The sequence below is a fragment of the Eleutherodactylus coqui genome, chromosome 12 (genome assembly GCF_035609145.1).
Source record: "Eleutherodactylus coqui strain aEleCoq1 chromosome 12, aEleCoq1.hap1, whole genome shotgun sequence".
In the NCBI taxonomy this organism is placed as follows: domain Eukaryota; kingdom Metazoa; phylum Chordata; class Amphibia; order Anura; family Eleutherodactylidae; genus Eleutherodactylus; species Eleutherodactylus coqui.
In genome coordinates, this window is record NC_089848.1 from 117336314 (window position 1) to 117347015 (window position 10702).

The following is a 10702-nucleotide window of genomic DNA, read 5'->3' on the forward strand; positions in this document are numbered from 1 at the left end:
GTACCCAGCTTTCTCAAGCTCCTGCACGCATGCGACGCGAAAGCTCAAATCACCGCCTGATCTGTTCTAACACACCCCGGCGCTCTGTAATGCCCATACACAGCTGGCACCACCAATGTTCACGGGCATTGGACCCAATCTATGAATTATTACAATCCTCGGAGTATTATGGTTCGTTGTTAAAACGGACGAGGCTTGAACTGATAAACTGTAGGTTTATTCTAGAAAAGGTCTAGCTGTGCAATATATACAGAATGTACAAAGGTATACAAAGAAAAAGGTTGTTACATGGGAGAATAAGGAATCCAGTATGAATGCACCCTCAGCAGATTTAACAGAAAGCAGGAGAAACTGAAAGGACGGTACCAGATCTTGGGATCCACGGCCCAAAGGTGTCTGGGCGGCGGAGGGCCAGAACACAATGGAAATGTGTTAATAAGATTAGAGACCATGTGAACGACCCCCAGAGGTCTTATATGACGTCACGGAGGACGAAGATGGGAAGAAAAATAGTTACCAGAATAAGTTTAAAGAATTACTAAATAAAAATATATACAGAAAAACAAAAATGACCCCAAACCGCCGCCGTGTGCGCCCTGCAGTCCGAAATCATCCAGTAAAACCCCCATATGGGTGAAATCCCTAAAGTGTCTGGTCCTTAGGGCCGCTTCACACAAGCGTGTGCATACACACGCACAAAGACACGCTTCTATTACAACCAATGCATTCCCTATGGTGTGTGCACAGATAGTACATGCGGGCACCATAGGGAATGCACACATTGCCTTCAATGGAGCCGCCGCTGCTGCCGCCACCCCTTGATTGTTTTTCAGGGAAGAGCTTTACATATAAGTCCTTCCTTGAAAAACAACCATTTTAGTGTAAAAAAAAAAATATATATATTCTTACCTGTCCGCCGCTGCCGTGTCCCTTGCGGGGATGAAGAACACATCTGCCACATGCGTCAGATGTCTTCTTCATCCCCGCTGGGAATAAAGAATTCCCTACCACAGCTGTCACATATGTCACATATGACTGTCATTCAGCGAGAGCTGCCTGTGATTGGCTGAGTACCTCAGCCAATCAGAAGCAGCTCTTTCAGCAGGCGGGGATTTTAATTTCCCACCTGCTCAAAGCCCTGCATTGCAGAGAGGACGCGGCTGAGCCCCGGAAGCTGAAGGATGGTGAGTATGTGCTTTTGTTTTTTTACACTAGTTTGCCTTGTTTTTCAGGGATGGGCTTATATGTAAAGCTCTTCCCTGGAAAACAATTACGGGGTGCCGGCAGCAGCCGCGGCTCCATTGAAGGCAATGCGCACCTCCATACACACGTGTTTTTGCGTGTACAGGGGTGCACACATATGTACACACAAACACACGCTTGTGTGAAGCCACCCTCAAGGTACAAAACAGCCTGGTCCTTAAGTGGTTAATAGCCTGTGAAATCCAGCATACTGCAGTACTGTATAAGTGACCAAACGTTTGCAAGTTCAAGTACCGCATGGATACGAGAAAAAAAAACATTAAAGGTTTGAAAACCCTCTTTTTGCAGTCCCAAACAGGTAGGACTTGGCATCGCCGTCTCCATAAAAGCCAGTTCACTAAATATCCCACTTCTACGCCTGTACAATGAATCGTGCGGTTTTGGTCTCACTGTCTCCATGAAAAAATGGAATAAATCACAGAAGACCGATAACATATTGTCTTTACTGCACCATGCAGCCATAACCCCCCCCCCCCCCCCCAAAAAAAAGACAAGCTGAAGAAAAAGTTAAATACCGTATAAATCGTGGATACTTTGCTTGTGCAATACCTGAGCTATACCAGCAGATGGCGCCCGTGACCGCTCTGTCACTTCTGACCTCTTGTAACTCCGCGCACATCCGTCACATCAGCTGCAAAGTTCCAGGAAGTTTCTTTGTCGCTGCTTATAAATCCAGTCGGACTGAAAGGCTTAGAGGAATAACACATCTGCTATTACTTACCAGATCTCCTTACAAAACATCGCTTTTTCCCCTCTTACCCCTCCAATGATCACAAATCTTTAAGGAGAAGCCGGGTGTGTCCATATAGGAAAAAGAGAATACAGGGAAATGTTGGCGCGCGGCCAGGCCCTGCCAGAGGAATGGGATCAGCAAAGTTAGAGGGTTCCTATAGTCACCGTCCAACCAAAACAAAATAGTCTTCATGGCTCTGCAGCTGATCGTATGTGAGGAGCGGCGTATACTCTAAGGTTATATATGGGAAGATATAGGTGTGAGGAGACTCATAAGGCCATGCAGGCTGCTCTGGGTAATATGCAAATGGCAAGATAGAACAATGCCTCTACAGCCCCACCTACTGGAAGGGAGCAATCCTGCAAGTCAACAAGCCTAGTAACAATGATTGGGATTATAAACCAGACTCTTCCCCAGAAGGAACAGATAGACATGTACAGACAGACCATTTGGGGTTTCTGACCCTCGTCAGTAGGTTGCTGAGTGAGAGCCCTAAGATGTGGGTCAGGAAGGATATCGTGTCTTCTTAGAGAGAGCACCTACAAGGCTTGTTTAAAAGGCCTGACATTGACTTGCAGGAATACAGCCTTCCAATAGGTGGCGTTGTAGAGGCATTGTTCTATCTTCCATTTACATATTACCTAGAGCAGGGGTCCCCAACTCCAGTCCTCAGGGACCACCAACAGGTCATGTTTTCAGGATCTCCTATAGAGAGAACACCTGTGGCAATGTCTGAGGCACTGATGATAATTACATCACCTGTGCAATACTGAGGAAATCCAGAAAACATGACCTGTTGGCGGTCCCTGAGGACTGGAGTTGGGGAACCCTGACCTAGAGGAGTCTGGGTGGTCTTATAAGTCTTCTTACACCTTCTAGGTGCCTTCCCTAAGGAGAAACAATACCTTTCCTGTCCAACATCTTAGGCCTCTCACTACGCAAGATACTGCACACTGTTAAGAGACGATGACACTGAAACAGTCTGTCTGGACGTGGTTAACTTTTTCTTCTGAAGAAGACACTGGCTTTGACTCATAATTCCCAGTCATTGTTACAAGGCTTGTTGAAAGGTCTGACATTGACTTGCAGGAATACAGCCTTCCAATAGATGGCGCTGCAGAGGCATTGTTCTATCTGCCATTTACATATTACCTAGAGGAGTCTGGATGGTCTTCTCACACCTTCGAGGTGTCCTCCTGACCCACGCTAAAGCTACATTACACTAAGAATTGCTCAAATAGCAGTTTCTGATGAAGTGCCTCATCAGTAAGAGTCCGGTGTGCAGCAGAGCAGCCAGAGAAATCTTTACTTAAAGGGGGATTCCAGAGACTGGGCGACATTTTCAAAATTTCCCTAATGTTTCCACTTATTGCCATTATTGCAGAAGTCCATCTTAATCATCACACTGAACTCCGGGACCCTTCTTGGCGACCTGCGTTGTTGCTGCTTTCCAGCCAGCTTCAGATTTCCACACTGTTATTTAACATGGCCGTCGGGGAGGGAAAGAACTACAATTCCCATAATGCCCCATTGCCAATTACTGATGCGTATGCATTCATGACTGTACAAACATTGCAGAATATGGAGGCACTGAGCATGCCTGACCAGTAATACAGCGGAGCCTACGGGACGGAACCATTGGATACCGACGGAGGACTGAGCGGAGGGGGACTACAGGGAAAGTAATACCTCTGCCGCTGTATGGAATAAGTTATAACATCATAGTGCAGAATTATACAAATGATTGTCGTATGAAGGATAGAACTCTCACAATCGCTGGAATACCCTTTTACATGAAGCAATTTGCTCTGATAGATGAGTGTCGATCAGCGCGATTAGCGCTTTATACCGCGCATTTACAGAGGCTAATTCAGACTCTAAAGCAGGAACAGTATTGCAGGAGTTTTCCCACTGTAGCGAGGGCCCTCCGCCTCCTGTAGAGGGCCCTCCGCCTCCTGTAGAGGGCCCTCCACCTCCTGTAATGAGGGCCCTCCGCCTCCTGTAGAGGGACCTCCACCTCCTGTAGAGGGCCCGCCACCTCCTGTAATGAGGGCCCTCCACCTCCTGTAATGAGGGCCCTCCACCTCCTGTAATGAGGGCCCTCCACCTCCTGTAATGAGGGCCCTTCACCTCCTGTAGAGGGCCCTCCACCTCCTGTAATGAGGGCCCTTCACCTCCTGTAATGAGGGCCCTTCACCTCCTGTAGAAGGCCCTTCACCTCCTGTAGCGAGGGCCCTCCACCTCCTGTAGCGAGGGCCCTCCACCTCCTGTAGAGGGCCCTTCACCTCCTGTAGCGAGGGCCCTCCACCTCCTGTAGCGAGGGCCCTCCACCTCCTGTAGCGAGGGCCCTCCACCTCCTGTAGAGGGCCCTTCACCTCCTGTAATGAGGGCCCTCCGCCTCCTGTAGAGGGCCCTCCACCTCCTGTAATGAGGGCCCTTCACCTCCTGTAGCGAGGGCCCTCCACCTCCTGTAATGAGGGCCCTTCACCTCCTGTAATGAGGGCCCTTCACCTCCTGTAGAAGGCCCTTCACCTCCTGTAGCGAGGGCCCTCCACCTCCTGTAGCGAGGGCCCTCCACCTCCTGTAGAGGGCCCTTCACCTCCTGTAGCGAGGGCCCTCCACCTCCTGTAGCGAGGGCCCTCCACCTCCTGTAGCGAGGGCCCTCCACCTCCTGTAGAGGGCCCTTCACCTCCTGTAGCGAGGGCCCTCCACCTCCTGTAGCGAGGGCCCTCCACCTCCTGTAGAGGGCCCTTCACCTCCTGTAGAGGGCCCTCCACCTCCTGTAGCGAGGGCCCTCCACCTCCTGTAGAGGGCCCTTTGTGTTATTGCTTGCAGTCTATTAGTGGGTTTTATCCCGTCCCCCACTGGTGGTGCTCGCTTCACGGGTTACTACTTCCCCCTCCTCCCTGGACACGTGGAAGACCTCTACGGGGAGAGCTGACTGAACTCAGCAACCTTACTATACTGTCAGCTGACACTTAGGGAATTGGGCCACCGCTGCCAAGGACATTCATGAACACTGGTTACGCATACACCACGGGGCGCTGACTGTGCCTGCAAAGTGACACTGTTTTCAGTAAGGTTTGTTCCTGAGTTGAAAAGCAGAAACTGACTTGGTGTTTTTTTTTTTATTATGTGGACCCCGCCACCAGTGAGACCTCCGACTACATCACTAATGGTCCCATGCTTGGGGATTCGTGGGAACAGCATCAGGTGCGGCAGCCTATCACCTCCATCTGGCCCGCCCATAGCCCACTTTACTCAGTAGAGCTGTCATTGGTTGACTACACATCTCTTTGTTTACATGGTGAGATGTACAGCCAACCAGCGAGTTCACATAAACCAGTTGAGTAGCTGATGGGCAAACACACCCGGTACAACTAATCTAGGGCTTCATTAGTTACAGTAAAAGGTGTCATGCTAAGCTCCCTCCCCCTCCCTTTGCCGGCAGCTCCCATAGGCTTGCACGAGATTTGTGATGGCGAGACGCACAATCTCAAACAAATATGAACCCCATTCTTTTGAATGGAGTCATACACATGAGCGATGTTTTCCCGCATCGTCTCGGATTGTCATGAAAACGCACGTTGGCGATTGCAATATGGGTCCAAGTTTCATGGCATGATAGAGCGTTCACCTGTATGTAGGTAGCCTAAGGTCTCTTTCACACGGGCTACAAAAGGGTGATGTTGTATTAAGTGCTGTTTTCACCAATCATGAAGCTTTTCTCTACATTTAAGCCGCATCCACACGGGCGACACGATAGCGACGCAAGAAAATTGCAGCAATATCGCATCGGTGGTCTGTGCGATGTCGCTGTTTTCTCGCGACGATACCACGATTTTGTGGCGCTACAAAGTCGCAAGTGGTGCTACAAAGTCACGCGACTATCAGACCAGCAGGGGGCAGTGTGCCGCCCCACAGCAAAGGCAGGATTGAGGAGCTCATCACGAAGTCTCCAGACACGAACACGAACCTGGATTTGTGGCTAAAGATGATATGGTGCCAGACCACAGAGGTCCAGGTTTCAATGGGGTGTTAATGGCAGGACACCAGATTTCCTTGTGCCAAGTGCCTGGAAATGGTCTGTGAAGAGACACGGGGCTGTAATGAAGGTGCCACCGGTGGACAACGAAGCAGTTGGATCGGCTCATGCTTGTCAACAGATCAAACGATCTACTGGTGGTCTGTCTGGGCCAGCTGAAGCTTGTTGGCCATGCGTGCCGTCATGTAACCACTGCTCCCAACACCTCCGAACAGCTTGGTCAGAACGGTCTAGATGGTGGGCAATTCGTCAAAATGCCCATCCTGCTTCTTCTTCCAGTGATGCCCCTCTCAAAGTCTGTTAACTGGGCAAAATGTCTTCAAGTACCTCGTAGAGTCGTGTCTAGTGGTCAACGATCTGTCAACAAGATGAACAAGACACAAAAGTATCCTCTGAGAGTCTCTGGTGGTAAGCCCTCGCGTCCGGTCAGACCACAACTGTAATCATTGACATCTCTGTCTAAGACACAACTGCAGAATGCGACATTTCTATCCGGGCGCCTTAGTTTTTGTCATTGAGCGTAGGGCGCGGTAATTCCTCCAGGGACACAACGTTCTACTGCTCGCTGGAATCATCCCATTATCAGCTGGGATAAGACTCTCGTTCCCAGGCTGATCGATTGGACTTCTAAGAAATATGTCCTACTATGAAGCTTGTGGGTATTCCTAAAATAGGAGGCTTAGCCTATGAGCGGCGCTCGGGGACTGACGAGTGAGAAGAGTCTGGACGGAGCCGCAGAATATGTTGGCTCCACAGGGACTAAGGCGGATTTCACACGGGCGAGTGCGGCATCAGGCCCTGAAATTTAGACCGATGTTGCGCTCGCCAACAGGCGATTTTCCGGCAGATGCAAGGGTTTTCATATCAAAAACGTCTCGCATCACTTTGGGGAAGTAGCGATCCTCCGGCGCGGCTGACATCTGCGGTGGGGGATCGCGGAGTGTTTCCTATCAAACTCATGTGCAGCTAGCACACGGTGTGATGCTTTGCCCGACCCATTGAAAACAATGGCTGATGCGAGGGCATACCCAAAGATAGGATATGCCATGGGAAAAAAAATCGCTCATGTGTATGTATCCAAAAGAATGGGGTTCATATTTGTGCGAGTTTTGTGCGCCCCGCAAAGCACAAATCTTGAGCGTGTTTCTCGGCCGTAAGAAACCGGCCTAAGATACATGTTTGGCCTTAAGTTTATTGCTTTGGCCCGTACATTTGGCAGAAGTGTCACATGGTCAAAAATCTACTTGCCAAATGGCGTTTTGTTCTGTGGTCTTTCTACTCCGTTTGCGGTCAGATGAACCCAGTTATCCCATTTCAGCCCGGTTCCTTCTGCGTGCTGCTCAGGCCTCCGCCATAGTAGCATCAGCCCTGCAGCAGATTCTAGACACAACCTGTAATTGGATTTATTAAAGCAATCTACCAATGCAAACAGATAAATTAGCTAGTGAAATAGCGAAATCTGGCCAACCTGTCTGTGCAGGCCGAGAGACTGAAGTCCTCCGTGAGCCCTGCGCCAGAGGTTGTTAAACTCGATGATAGTGAAACGGATATATTAAACATTGGCACGAAACTCGTACATCCAGATTATTGAGGTGTGACCCCGGGAGCGGACAGATTACCAGAATGAAGGCTATTGGGTTATGTGTGCTACATCCGCTGCTGAGCGGTCCTCTACCTCCGAGTCCCAAGAACATAGTGTAAATGCACCATTCTACTAAAAGTAATTGGAGACCTGAGGAACAATCAGAAGTTGCGTTACGTTTGAGCCGGGCGTGTGAACAGCGACCTGCACGACTGTAACATATTTATAGCTAGAGGGATGATTATAGAGACCGGACACAGAGCTCACCAAACAGACCAAACAAGAAACAAAGTAAGGGGGAACGTCAGACCCTACAATACGGATGTAGGGGACCCCTGCCAAAAAGGGTGATTGTCCTGATAAGGACGCCCCACACAGGAACCTACGGTAAATATAAGGCCCATTTAGACACAACGATTATCGCTCAAACCCGTCTTCTGAGCGATGATCGTTGTGCGTGGCTGCGCTGACATCGTACAGTTTTCGCTCTCCCATCGCTCATCGTCTGTCAGCGTGCGGACCATCAGCCTCATCAGGGATTCACAGCGGGATACAGCGGATACTATTGTTTCATCCCGCTCCCTGATGACAGGCGGGTATGAAGAGCAGAGCGGTCCAGCTGCGTACTCCATACCCCGCTCAGCTGTATAACAGCGGGGCGCACCGTGCAGAAAACATCTGGATGCAGAAGACAAGTGGGGACACCCTGCATGTCTTCTGTACACCCCACTCGGAGCACAAGGTGATCGCTCATCTTGAGCGATAATCTTGCGCTGCAAATGACACAATGATTATCGCTCAAACGTCACTTGAGCAACAATCATTATGTCTAAATGGGCCTTAACTCGTCTTTGGTGGAAATAGGGAAAGCGTCAGGAACACCAGACCAGGTAGGTGCCGCTCCAGACACAGCAAACTACAAACAGGACGTAGTTCAGACACGGCGTCTGCACACCTACAGACGGAGGGGAATACAGACCACACAGAAACACATGTATGCAGACCACAATGTTTCTTGTTGTGTGTCACGTGATCGTGTTATATATATGTGTTTGCAAGGTGTATGCAAGTGAGTCTAAGGCGGTCTGCTCGTAAAGGTTAGTCAGTCTTGCAAGCAAAAGAGAGCCTGGTCTGCCAGTGGGTGAATCCCACAGACGCAGCTTGGTCTGTCTGTGGACAGAATGGAAGAAGCTGAGCGATTTCCTTCTGCTTTGCCTGGAATCAGCCTACCCAGGATATACCAGTGTTACCGCTAAGCACTGAGTGAGAGTGAGAGGAGCCATCATGCAGCGCTGATTTCCAAATGTGAGTGTTGACTGGTAAAGAGCTGGAAAGAGAGAGAAGGAGAGTGGCCGGAGATAACTAGGACTGTGGACTCGGCTGTCATCCTGGGAATCCTCCTGGTCACACCACTTCTGTGTTTGCACCGTTATCCTGCTGGCATATGTAAAGTTTGGATTGTACATAGTTCTTTTTTCTGTAAGTAAAGGAGCTCTACCGACCGTTCCTGGTTTTGCTCATAACGTTATCTCTGTGTGTGGACTACTTTATTACCAACTTCTGGATTCACCGCAGAGGGCGAAACGGTGTATTATGTTACCCTGTGAAACTCCCCGAGCAGTAACTTGGCAGATCCCGTGCAACCCCCAGGAGAGGAGATGGTAGAACCCCGTGACAAGTACTCAATCTACCCCTCTATCTCCTCGGCTGTGAGAAGCTCCTCGGACACTGCAACAGCACTGCATCACAGGAACAAAAAGAAGCTGCAGAAAGGACAGTGTGTGCTCCGCAGCACCCAGCAGAGGTCTAGCAGATATAATAGAGGACATGAGAGCAGCGTGTGCTCCGCAGCACCCAGCAGAGGCCTAGCAGACATAAGAGAGGACATGAGAGCAGCGTGTGCTGTGCAGCACCCAGCAGAGGTCTAGCAGATATAATAGAGGACATGAGAGCAGTGTGTGCTCCGCAGCACCCAGCAGAGGTCTAGCAGATATAATAGAGGACATGAGAGCAGCGTGTGCTGCGCAGCACCCAGCAGAGGTCTAGCAGATATAATAGAGGACATGAGAGCAGCGTGTGCTCCACAGCACCCAGCAGAGGACTAGCAGACATAAGAGAGGACATGAGAGCAGCGTGTGCTGCGCAGCACCCAGCAGAGGTCTAGCAGATATAATAGAGGACATGAGAGCAGCATGTGCTCCGCAGCACCCAGCAGAGGCCTAGCAGACATAAGAGAGGACATGAGAGCAGCGTGTGCTGCGCAGCACCCAGCAGAGGTCTAGCAGATATAATAGAGGACATGAGAGCAGCGTGTGCTCCACAGCACCCAGCAGACATAAGAGAGGACATGAGAATAGCATGTGCTCCGCAGCATCCAGCAGAAGCCTAGCAGACATAAGAGAGGACATAAGAGCAGCGTGTGCTCCACAGCACCCAGCAGAGCTCTAGCAGACATAAGAAAGGACATGAGAGCGGCGTGTGCTCCGCAGCACCCAGCAGAGGCCTAGCAGATATAAGAGATGACATGAGAACAGCGTGTGCTCCACAGCACCCAGCAGAGGCCTAGCAGATATAAGAGATGACATGAGAGCAGCGTGTGCTCCACAGCACCCAGCAGAGATAAGAAAGGACATAAGAACAGCGTGTGCTCTGCAGCACCCAGCAGAGGTTGAGCAGACATAAGTGAGGACATGAGAATAGCATGTGCTCCGCAGCATCCAGCAGACATAAGTGAGGACATGAGAGCAGCGTGTGCTCCGCAGCACCCAACAGAGGTTGAGCAGACATAAGAGAGGACATGAGAATAGCATGTGCTCCGCAGCATCCAGCAAACATAAGTGAGGACATGAGAGCAGCGTGTGCTCCGAAGCACCCAGCAGAGGCCTAGCAGACATAAGTGATGATGACATAAAAACAGCATGTGCTCTGCAGCACCCAGCAGAGGTTGAGCAGACATAAGAGAGGGCATGAGAATTGAATGTGCTCCGCAGCATCCAGCAGAAGCCTAGCAGACATAAGAGAGGACATAAGAACAGCGTGTGCTCCGCAGCACCCAGCAGAGGTTGAGCAGACATAAGAG